Below are 8,867 nucleotides of genomic sequence, written 5' to 3'. Positions count from 1 at the left end.
CTGCGACCCCTTCAGCCTTGGCCCCTTATCTTGGGCCCATTAGTTTGGGGATGGGGAACAGGACATCGCTCTGACTTTGCCTTCTGGTGAGCCCTGGCCGGAAGGGAGAGTGCTAGAGATGGTGGGGGGCTAGTGTGCATTAAGTCCTTTTGTTCATTCTCTTAGTTTATCGGATTCTCTGTGGGGAGTGCATGATCCCCATGTTGCAACGTGAAATCTCTGCCGTGAGATGCCCTCCAACCCAGTTGTCCTTCCATGAAAGAGTGTGTGTCAGTACGCAGGTGTTTGGGGGAGGCCTGGCCACACGTGCATGCATGACTGGGCCAGTGCTCAGGTGTACTCCTGCGGGGTCAGATGGGGGAAGGTGGGAACGAGACCTTGCCTGTAGAACTTCAGACCCTGTAGCCAGTGAAGGAATGGCTTTCCTTTCTAGAAGGAAACAAACCACCAACCCATCCCCATCACCTCCCACAGCCCTTCTCTTGAGTAGAGGAAAAACTCCCAAAGTGACCTTTTGGGTGGGAGGGACAGCAGTACACATGACCCCATCATTCTCTTTATTTTTGCCTCCCGGCTGCCACCACTGCCACACACAGCTGTTTTTTCTCTGGCTGGAGTATAGGCTGAACCTCCTTTGGCTGCCGTTAAAAAACTTTACAACGTTCTAAGTATTAAGGGACAACAAAAGGGAAACAGTCATAGGAAATAGAAGTTGCATAAAAATAGGTTTGTATTGCCTTTACTCAGGTTGACACCCTTGCCCTAAGTCAAAAGTTCTCCACCTGGGGTCCACAGACTCCCTGAAATCGTATGCAAAATGTTGTCTGTACATGTGAGTCTGTATTTTTATGGGGGGTGGGGTGGGTGGGTATGGCTTTCATCAGCTTCTCAAGGCCTTAACGAAGTTAAAGGACTGTGCCTCGAGGTCGCCACCCAGTGGTCAAGCTGAGGGAGTGCCACTCAGCAGCAGTTCTTCCTGCCCCACCGTCCCTTCCCTGTGGTCAGCCCCAGGACTTGAAGCCGCTGGATGCCCTCTTGTTTCTCTGGTCCCTGGAAGCTGGGCTCTGTGTATATTTGAAGATACTATCAACTCCTACCAAACAAAGACATCTTCCTGCTTCACAGCTCCTGGATGCTCTAGGCTTCTCCTGCTCAGTTCTGGTCTTGGCCTGTGTATGTGCCTCGTTCATCCCTGGTAAGGGACCCCCTTGAACTCCAGTGAATGATCCAGCCCTTCCCAGTTGAAGTTTTCAGCTCTATTTTCCTTGGCAGCAACCTGTGAACTATTCAAAAGAGTCCCCTTGGTTTTGGAATTACCAGTGGCTTTGCCACTAATACGTGTATGATTTTCAGCAAGTAATCTAATGCAGGAACATTGGTTTACTCATCTGTGAAGTGGGGATAGTAATACCTACCTCAAGGTTGCTGCAAGGATTTAATGGGAAAACATGTAAACAATAAACACTATCTATACCATAGATGTTGTTATTGTAAAAATTGACCTATGATGCCATAATCCTAAAGCCGAACCGTATGATAACCGTGACACATGCAGTCCGTGTAAGCCCCATTCCGTGGGAGGAGGATCATTGCCTCACGCAGATATCCTGTTCTGGGTCATCTCTGGCCAGATCTTAGCTGCTGGTGTCCAGGTTTTGGGAGGCCGGGCCTGTGGTTTCTATGATCCTGTGACATGCCTGAGCTTAGTGACCTTCTTAGTCCTATATGAGAATGGAGGAAGTCTTGTATTCTTGTGTTTATCTTTACTTTGTTCTCTTAAGGTTATGGGTTTGTTCCATTTTGGGGGAGGAAGAGAGGTGAGGAAATGTCAGAGGGGCCTGGGGTCTCCTAGAGGAGGAAAGGGACCAGATCAGAGTGGATTTGGGGCATTTGGCCTGGTTGGAGGAAAATGAGACAAGGGAAAAAATGAGGAAGAGGAAGATAGGCATGAAGGGAAAACAGCCACCTCTTGGTTGGTGTGAAGTTCACGGCCCCAAAGTGAGTGATCGCACAGGAACATAAAGCCAATCCCAAAGAAATAGTGAATAACTGATGGCATGATTTTTTACCTGTGAAGGTGTGTGAGGATGGAGAGGGTCTGTCTGTGGATAGGGGAGCTAGAGAAGGGTGCGGGGTTCCTGCAGGGAGAGTTGTGAGGATTCTGGCAACTAGAGATCTGCCTGGCTTCACACGTTAAAGCAGCCACGGGGAGGGGGAGGGTTGGGCCTTGTGTTTGTGTTTATCTCCTGATTCCAAAGATGGCACACTTTCTGGCCCTCACTCTTAAATTCTCCTCTGTTTTTGGCTCTGGCCCCTAGTCCATAAATTGTGATTCTCGGCTTGCCCCTAACCAGTGGTCTGCTGCTACCCACATGGCTTTACCGAAAGAGCCAGAGAGGATGCTTGCAGTTGACTCATACAAGCCAGGTGAGCTCCAGCACACTGCTGGCCCTAACCCAGCAGGAGGCTGACTCACTTCCTTTCTCAGGCACCCTCCCTTTCCCCAGCAGGACTGCAAGTTCACTGGTGGCTCAGGGATGGCAGGAAAAGGATTCTTTCCATATCTGCTGGGTCCTGACCCTCCTGGCTACTATGTCCCTGTCAGAGGGGGGCAGTCATGGCTACCACTGACTGTTCTTGGTCAACTGCACACGGATTGTGTTGCAGGGGTCTGGGGATAAGACTGGCCTTTTTGGTTGTAGCAGAGGCAGGACTGGAATTTTTAAAAAATCATCTTTACCAACTGAAGGAGAAACTAGCAATAAAAATAACAAAACATAGTTCTGCAGTTGTTTTTAAATGCAGACCCTTGGTGGGGTCTAGGGATGTACCTCTCTGTGACATGGCAATTTGTGTGGCCAGTAGATAGCAGGTGTGGTTCCAGAGTGGCCCATCTGGATTGATGCAAAACACCAGGTCCTGGTTGAGGTAGGGAAGGGCAAGCCACAGAATGATCTAGCTTCCTGAGGATGTTAGATGAAGCCAGGTATGGTTGGAAAGGTGCAGATAGGAGATCAGGGAGCTGCTCCAGGCTCAATGGAGGAATCAGTGCAAACCACGAACTCTCTGCCTCTCTCTTTTTCAAGAACTCCCAGCCATGGGACTAAGGCTTTCCCTAGACATCCGGGGCCTGGGACTCAGGGCTACAGGTGAATCTCCGACCTGCCTACTGGTAGGTATGGTAATCCTCATTTATGTCAGAGTTGGCACCCCTCTCGTGGACTCCGAGCTTGGCAGACCACAAGCTAAGGGCTTTCATTACCTGCGGCTGGAGCCACAGTTGGAACAGGAGGAATCAGCAACTGATACTGGCCCCAAAAACCCACGTCCCACCCTCAAGCTCAAGCAAGGACTTTGAGTTGAGGAGGCTAGGAATAAAATCCTCCCGGGGCTGGGTTCACTCCAGGGACTCTCTGACAGTTAAGAATTGAGGAGGCTGATTAGACCTCTCCGGTAGAGGCTTAGGCAGAGCACTCATGGGGCAAGTCCAGGCCTGGGGCCTTGAGAGGCATACTTCCTATCTGTCGGTTAAGGGGTTCTAATCAGCCTCAGATAGATTCGCTGGAACTCTCCCCTGCAAGCCCGAGAATGCCAGGACTTGGCACCCATTGCCAGCACTCTCCTTTTAAGACACGTCATTGTGTGTGATAGGTAAGCTCCTGTTCCTTCCCCTAGAAGAAGCAAGGAGGCAGGAGTGGCCCTTCCTTGAGGTGAAGATGGGGATGGCTGTTTTATTCTTTAGTGACGTAGACTTACCCCTTGCTTCCATGCAGCTTCTCCACAAGCTCTGGGGGGAGAGAATGTATGGATGTTGGAGACAGTCATGACCTTTGAGGTTATGGGGAAGTGTCCCCATGTTAGTGTAGAAGGATGGAGCTGCCTACCTTTTGTCTCTGTCAGCTCAGATGATGAACTTCTCATCACTGATCATAGGAACCAGACTCTTCTGCCTTTCACCGGGAGCCGCACCAAGTTTCCTGAATTCACTTTCAATTCTTGAGAGAAGGATGGCCACCCCGAGATGGCTGAAATAGAATATTTTCCCCCAGAAGTGACTGGGAGCTGAGAATCAGTTAATTTGATTTATAGAAATAAAGTAATTTTTTTTTGTACCTGTGAGTTTATGGAGAAAAATTCATGCCCACTGTAACTAATAGCATTTCTGAAATTGGCTGAGTGCAGAGTGCTGGCATTATGAACTGGCCTATAGAGTGAGAGAGCAGACTGGATTGTGGGCGGGGTGGAGCTAAGTGAGCACTAGGGGCCTGAAGTGAAGAAGGAGGACCTTCCCCCAACCCTTTGCAGGAGCCATTTGCCCTAATGTAGCTTCTCCTCACAGATATCCACCAAATCAATCTTTTATCAGACTCAAAACCCATCACCTCTCACATGTACTGGATTTAGGTAATTTGTGGTTTTGTCATAATACTATAGCTCATCATAAGTTGTGATCACCTGTACTCAAAAAAAAAAAAAAAAGGCACGTGAACCTATGGAGTCCTAGTTGGGAAACCAAAATGTCCACATGCTACTTTTACAAAGGTTTATGACAAAACCTTTGCTTTGCTGGATAAGTTTGTGTTCTTTCAGGCATTTACTGCTGTACTAGTCAGGACAGGCTTTGTTATGATATAATAACAAACAACCAGATACTCTTAGTGGCTTAAAACAGCCTGTTTCTTTCTTACAGTACTTTCAGGAAGTTCTGACACATTCTACAGCATGGATAGACCTTGAGGACGTGATGAGAAGTGAAGGAAGCTAGTCACAAACAGACAAATACTGTATGACTCCACTTCTGTGAGGTACTTAGAGCAGTTACAATCATAGTGACAGAAACTAGAATGGTGCTGACCAGGGGCTGGGGATGAGGAGGGTGGGGGGGATTGTTTAATGGGGACAGAGTTTCAGTTTTACAAGGTAAAAAGAGTTCTGGAGATGGAGGGTGCTCGCGGTTGCACAATGTGAATGTACTTAACACCACTTAAAGGTGGTTAAGATGGTAAGTTTTAGGTTACGTGTATTTTACCACAATAAAAAAAAATGGGAAAAGAAAGTGAGGAAGACATAGTCCCTGGCCCCTTGAATCTCCTAATTCAGTGGGGAGGCAGACAAGTGAGCAGATAACACACTTTGAAAAACACTGTTGTCAGAGTGTGTCCCAAATCTGGGCAAACCCAAAGACGCCCCTTTCTGTATACATCTCTTCTTACCTGGCAGCTTGAGAAACAGACCCAAGACACCAACAGAAGGCTTTGTGCCCCCTAACGACTGGCTCGAAGCTACGGACACAGTCCGATGTAGTAGAGTCTAGTGAGATCCGTATGCCTCATCTGGTCCTTGTGGTGTTTCCAATTTTACACAATAGAACTTTTAAAAACAAGATGTGCTTTGGTCTACGAAACTGGCAAAGATAAAAAAAAAAAGATTGATGATACTTCGTGACTTTGTGGTGATGAGGGCTTGGGAATGGGGAATTGGGTATTCTATCCTATTGTTGAAAGTGAAATTAGTCCACGCTCTATGGAAGGCATTCTGGTGATATCTTATTAAAAACTTTAAAGTGTATACATTGTTTGACCCAGTAATTACACATCTAGAAATTTAAGGAAATAACAGTATATGTGTGGAAAGATGTATTTCTAAAGGATTTCATTTTAGTATTGTATGCCTAAAATATTAGAAAAAATCTATTTAACAAGGGAAATTTGGTTACATAAGACTCAATATTGACTTTGAAGAAATGTCCACAACGTTGTTAGGTGAAGAAAAGAGACAACCCTAAGGGAGAGAAGAGCAGCCCCTGACAGCCCCTGGCATCATGGTGAGGCTCTAGAGCTCTGTGTCACAGCACAGCAACGGCAGAGAAGCCCACTCTGTGATGTGATGGAGCCATTCCATGATCATGTCTGCACACAGATGAAATGGGAACATTGTCCAAACCACAAAAATGACCAGTTGTTCTCCTGTCCTGGTTAACAGTAGGGACTGCTGTTCCTTTACCAATTCTGCACCAGCTTTAGCCTCTACCTGGTTGTCCCTCCTTCTGGGTGACATTTATTAAGGCAGCCAATCATACAATTACCCTGCTTCCTGGCAGTGTCCAATCCAGAGCAGAGCCCAGCTTCCTTAAACCCTCCTGCAAATCACCTAGTTCAAACCCAAGTCCTATAAATTCTAACAGCCTCTTACTGAGACGCCCGTAGTGCCCATGGTGTGTGTTCTCCCTTACCGCAGACTGAGAAGCTCAAGTGCAGGCCTGTTCCTGGTGGTCTTTGGTTTGAAGGACAACCACCATGGCTCATTTGGTTTGTAATAGATATGTATTTCCATTGTCATAAAAATGTGTGGAATAATACACACCAAGCTGTTAGCAATGGTTATCCCTGATGAGGGATGATTTTTAATTTATTTTTGCTTTTACAATATGCATGGATGGGGGGAACGGGAAGAAGAAAAAAGGAGGGAATACTGAAGAGAGAACAATGTTGATGATGGCAATGGCAGTGGTTCTGAACTAAGTGTTGATTAAGTGTTGAGAATGGTGCTATTGGACGATCTTCATTTTCTTTGAATTTTCTACGATGAATATGCATTACATTTGAATATGAAAAATAGCAGACGTTATTTTTAAATGAAAGAAAATTGGGATTTTTTTCAAGGGACAATACTGTGGTCGTTCTTAATTTTTATTTTGGCGGTGTTATCTCAGGTGTGGCTAAAATTGTACACAAGTCATTCAGTTTGAAGCTTCCTGGTTTTCCAGGCCAGCTGCAGTTCAGTTAGGCTGCAGTAGGTGTCGCTCTTTCCCAGAGAATGGCACATTGCTAATGTTGGTGGGAAGTCCTCTGACCGGTGCCCAATTCTAAATAAATTATCTGTCTATGAGATACACCTAATCTCTAACCTTTGAGTACTATGTACTTGTAATATTCCTTCCTCTTGTAATTTTGATCCATGACTCAATCTAGATAAGAGGAATTACTAGAGTAAAACACCCTCCTTGTTCCTTTCACATAGCCTATCTCCACAGTAATTTGGAATACTCAGGCAGCTATTATATTACTGTATTTTACAGATGAGGAAGGTGAAGTTAACCAGGAAATTAAATCATTAACAGTTCATTGGTCCAGCCTTCTTTTCCCTCGTTGGCTGGTTCTAGAAATTAGCACATATGCAGCAAGACAACACTATTTGTGCTTTAAATATGTTAGTATATAAATGTAGCAACAGTAAAAATACATTTGGATTCACTTTCTGAGAACTGCCATTCGGATGATGAGAATCAACCCATGCTGCTTGTGCAGTGTGGTTGTACAAAGGGGAGCCCTCTCACCTTTGGGCAGGGTGGGCAGCCTTCAGAAGTCTGGGAGCTCTTTGCAAGCACCTAGGCATCCTTGGGGAGCATGCTGAATGTGAGCCAGGCTTGCCCATGACTTGGGGTTAGCATTATAAACATCAGCATTGTGCTCTGTGGTAGTGTCAGGGGCCTAGGGCTATGTGCTGCTGCTTCTGAGGTCTTGCACTTTCCCGGGTCCTAGCATGTGATTGTTCTCAGGCTGTCACGTCCTGATTCCTGCCGCATTCCCCTTTCCTCGTTTGCTTTTCTTCAAACATTATGGAGTTAGAAGTCAAACAACCAAGCCAGGAAGAAATGAGTATAAAGTCAAGTTTATCAGGTTCAAAGCCAATCTGTATGAAGGCATTTGTATTTGAGCATTCCTTCCTGGCTTGTACCTGAGTTATGGAAAGGTGATACTGACAGGGAGCTGGTCTGGAGACATGAGGAATGACTATGCCAGTCTCTTTTCAAGTCCCAGTATAATCAAAGCCAGTTTTGATCTCAGTCTACTGAGTCACCTTGGGACTTGCTCACTCACTCCAATACTGTGGCAATTGGAAGAGCATGTTCTAGGCTAGGGCAAGGATGTCCAGGCTTCTGGAGCTGACCTGACTGTCCTCTGATGGTATGGTGGGTTCTGCGCCAGGAGGGAAGTTGGTGGGGTGTGAGATGAGTATGAGGCAGAAGAGGCTCCAGGGAGGGCCTGCTAGATTATGACTCAAATTGAAACAGGGAGGCGGCAAAGCTCATTCTCTTCCCGGCAGGTATTGAGGCCCAGTCAGGGCCTTCTTAGAACCTCCAGGATACAGAGTGGAGAAGCAGCATGAGAACTGGATGGACCACATATACAGCAACCTATGCCAGGCAGTTGTCTTCTATGAGGTGGGTGATGGCAGGTGCAGGGTTCAGACACGAAATTGTGGCCAGTAGGAATGAGATAGCAGAATGGACCCAACCAAGCTGTCTGAAGTGCAGGGCAGGGGCCCCTGGGAAGGGGAACAGGTGGGAGACATTTAAGGTCTTCAAGAGGTTACTGGATGAGGTTACTGGACCTGGCATGCTCTGTGCATGACCTTCAGCCCAGTAGTGGGTCAGAGAAGCCTGGCATATGGAGGCTCGAGGCTGCCAGAATGATTTCTAAATCACCTACTGGGGAGATGAAAGCTTCTGCTGGATGACTGCAAGGAAGAGCCCTCTTTGGGCAAGATGGGCAGTCTGCAGAGGACTGGGAGTCTTTGTAAACAGCTAGGATGGGGCTAGAACTGGCTATAGGTGCTAATGTCAGGGGCCATGGTCACCTGGGGAATCAGGCCATACTAGGCTTTTCTGGAACCTACAGGTCTGGGGCTCCCCTTTAGAGAGGAAGTGACCAGGCAGAGTAGATCAGTTTGGGTGTTCTGGGAGATGAGGGTGAATTGGGAATTGCCCTAAGTCACTAACACTGACCACTTTAGGAGAAACACAGCTTGTCCCAGTGACCTTGAAATGAATTTGCATGCACTCCCATATACATGTGTTTGTGGGC

The 8,867-nt window shown here is 46.7% G+C and overlaps 1 protein-coding gene across 4 annotated transcripts in view; it reads left to right on the top strand.

Moving 5' to 3' along the window:
- Positions 1–5,568, top strand: part of SEMA4F (ssemaphorin 4F) — a 32,134-nt gene extending 26,566 nt beyond the window's left edge. For 2 of the 4 annotated variants that reach the window (XM_040623269.1, XM_040623270.1), the window contains one exon: positions 1–1,478. This exon is cut by the window's left edge and continues 871 nt beyond it. The gene's annotated coding sequence lies outside the window, so the exon portion shown is untranslated. Of the gene's footprint in view, positions 1,479–4,690 lie in introns of those variants that run through there. The other 2 variants (XR_005832871.1, XR_005832870.1) reach the window with 2 other exon arrangements.
- Positions 5,569–8,867: the final 3,299 nt, after the last annotated feature.

This window comes from Ursus maritimus, unplaced genomic scaffold (genome assembly GCF_017311325.1).
Source record: "Ursus maritimus isolate PB19 unplaced genomic scaffold, ASM1731132v1 scaffold_6, whole genome shotgun sequence".
In the NCBI taxonomy this organism is placed as follows: domain Eukaryota; kingdom Metazoa; phylum Chordata; class Mammalia; order Carnivora; family Ursidae; genus Ursus; species Ursus maritimus.
This window is presented reverse-complemented; position numbering and strand designations above follow the sequence as displayed.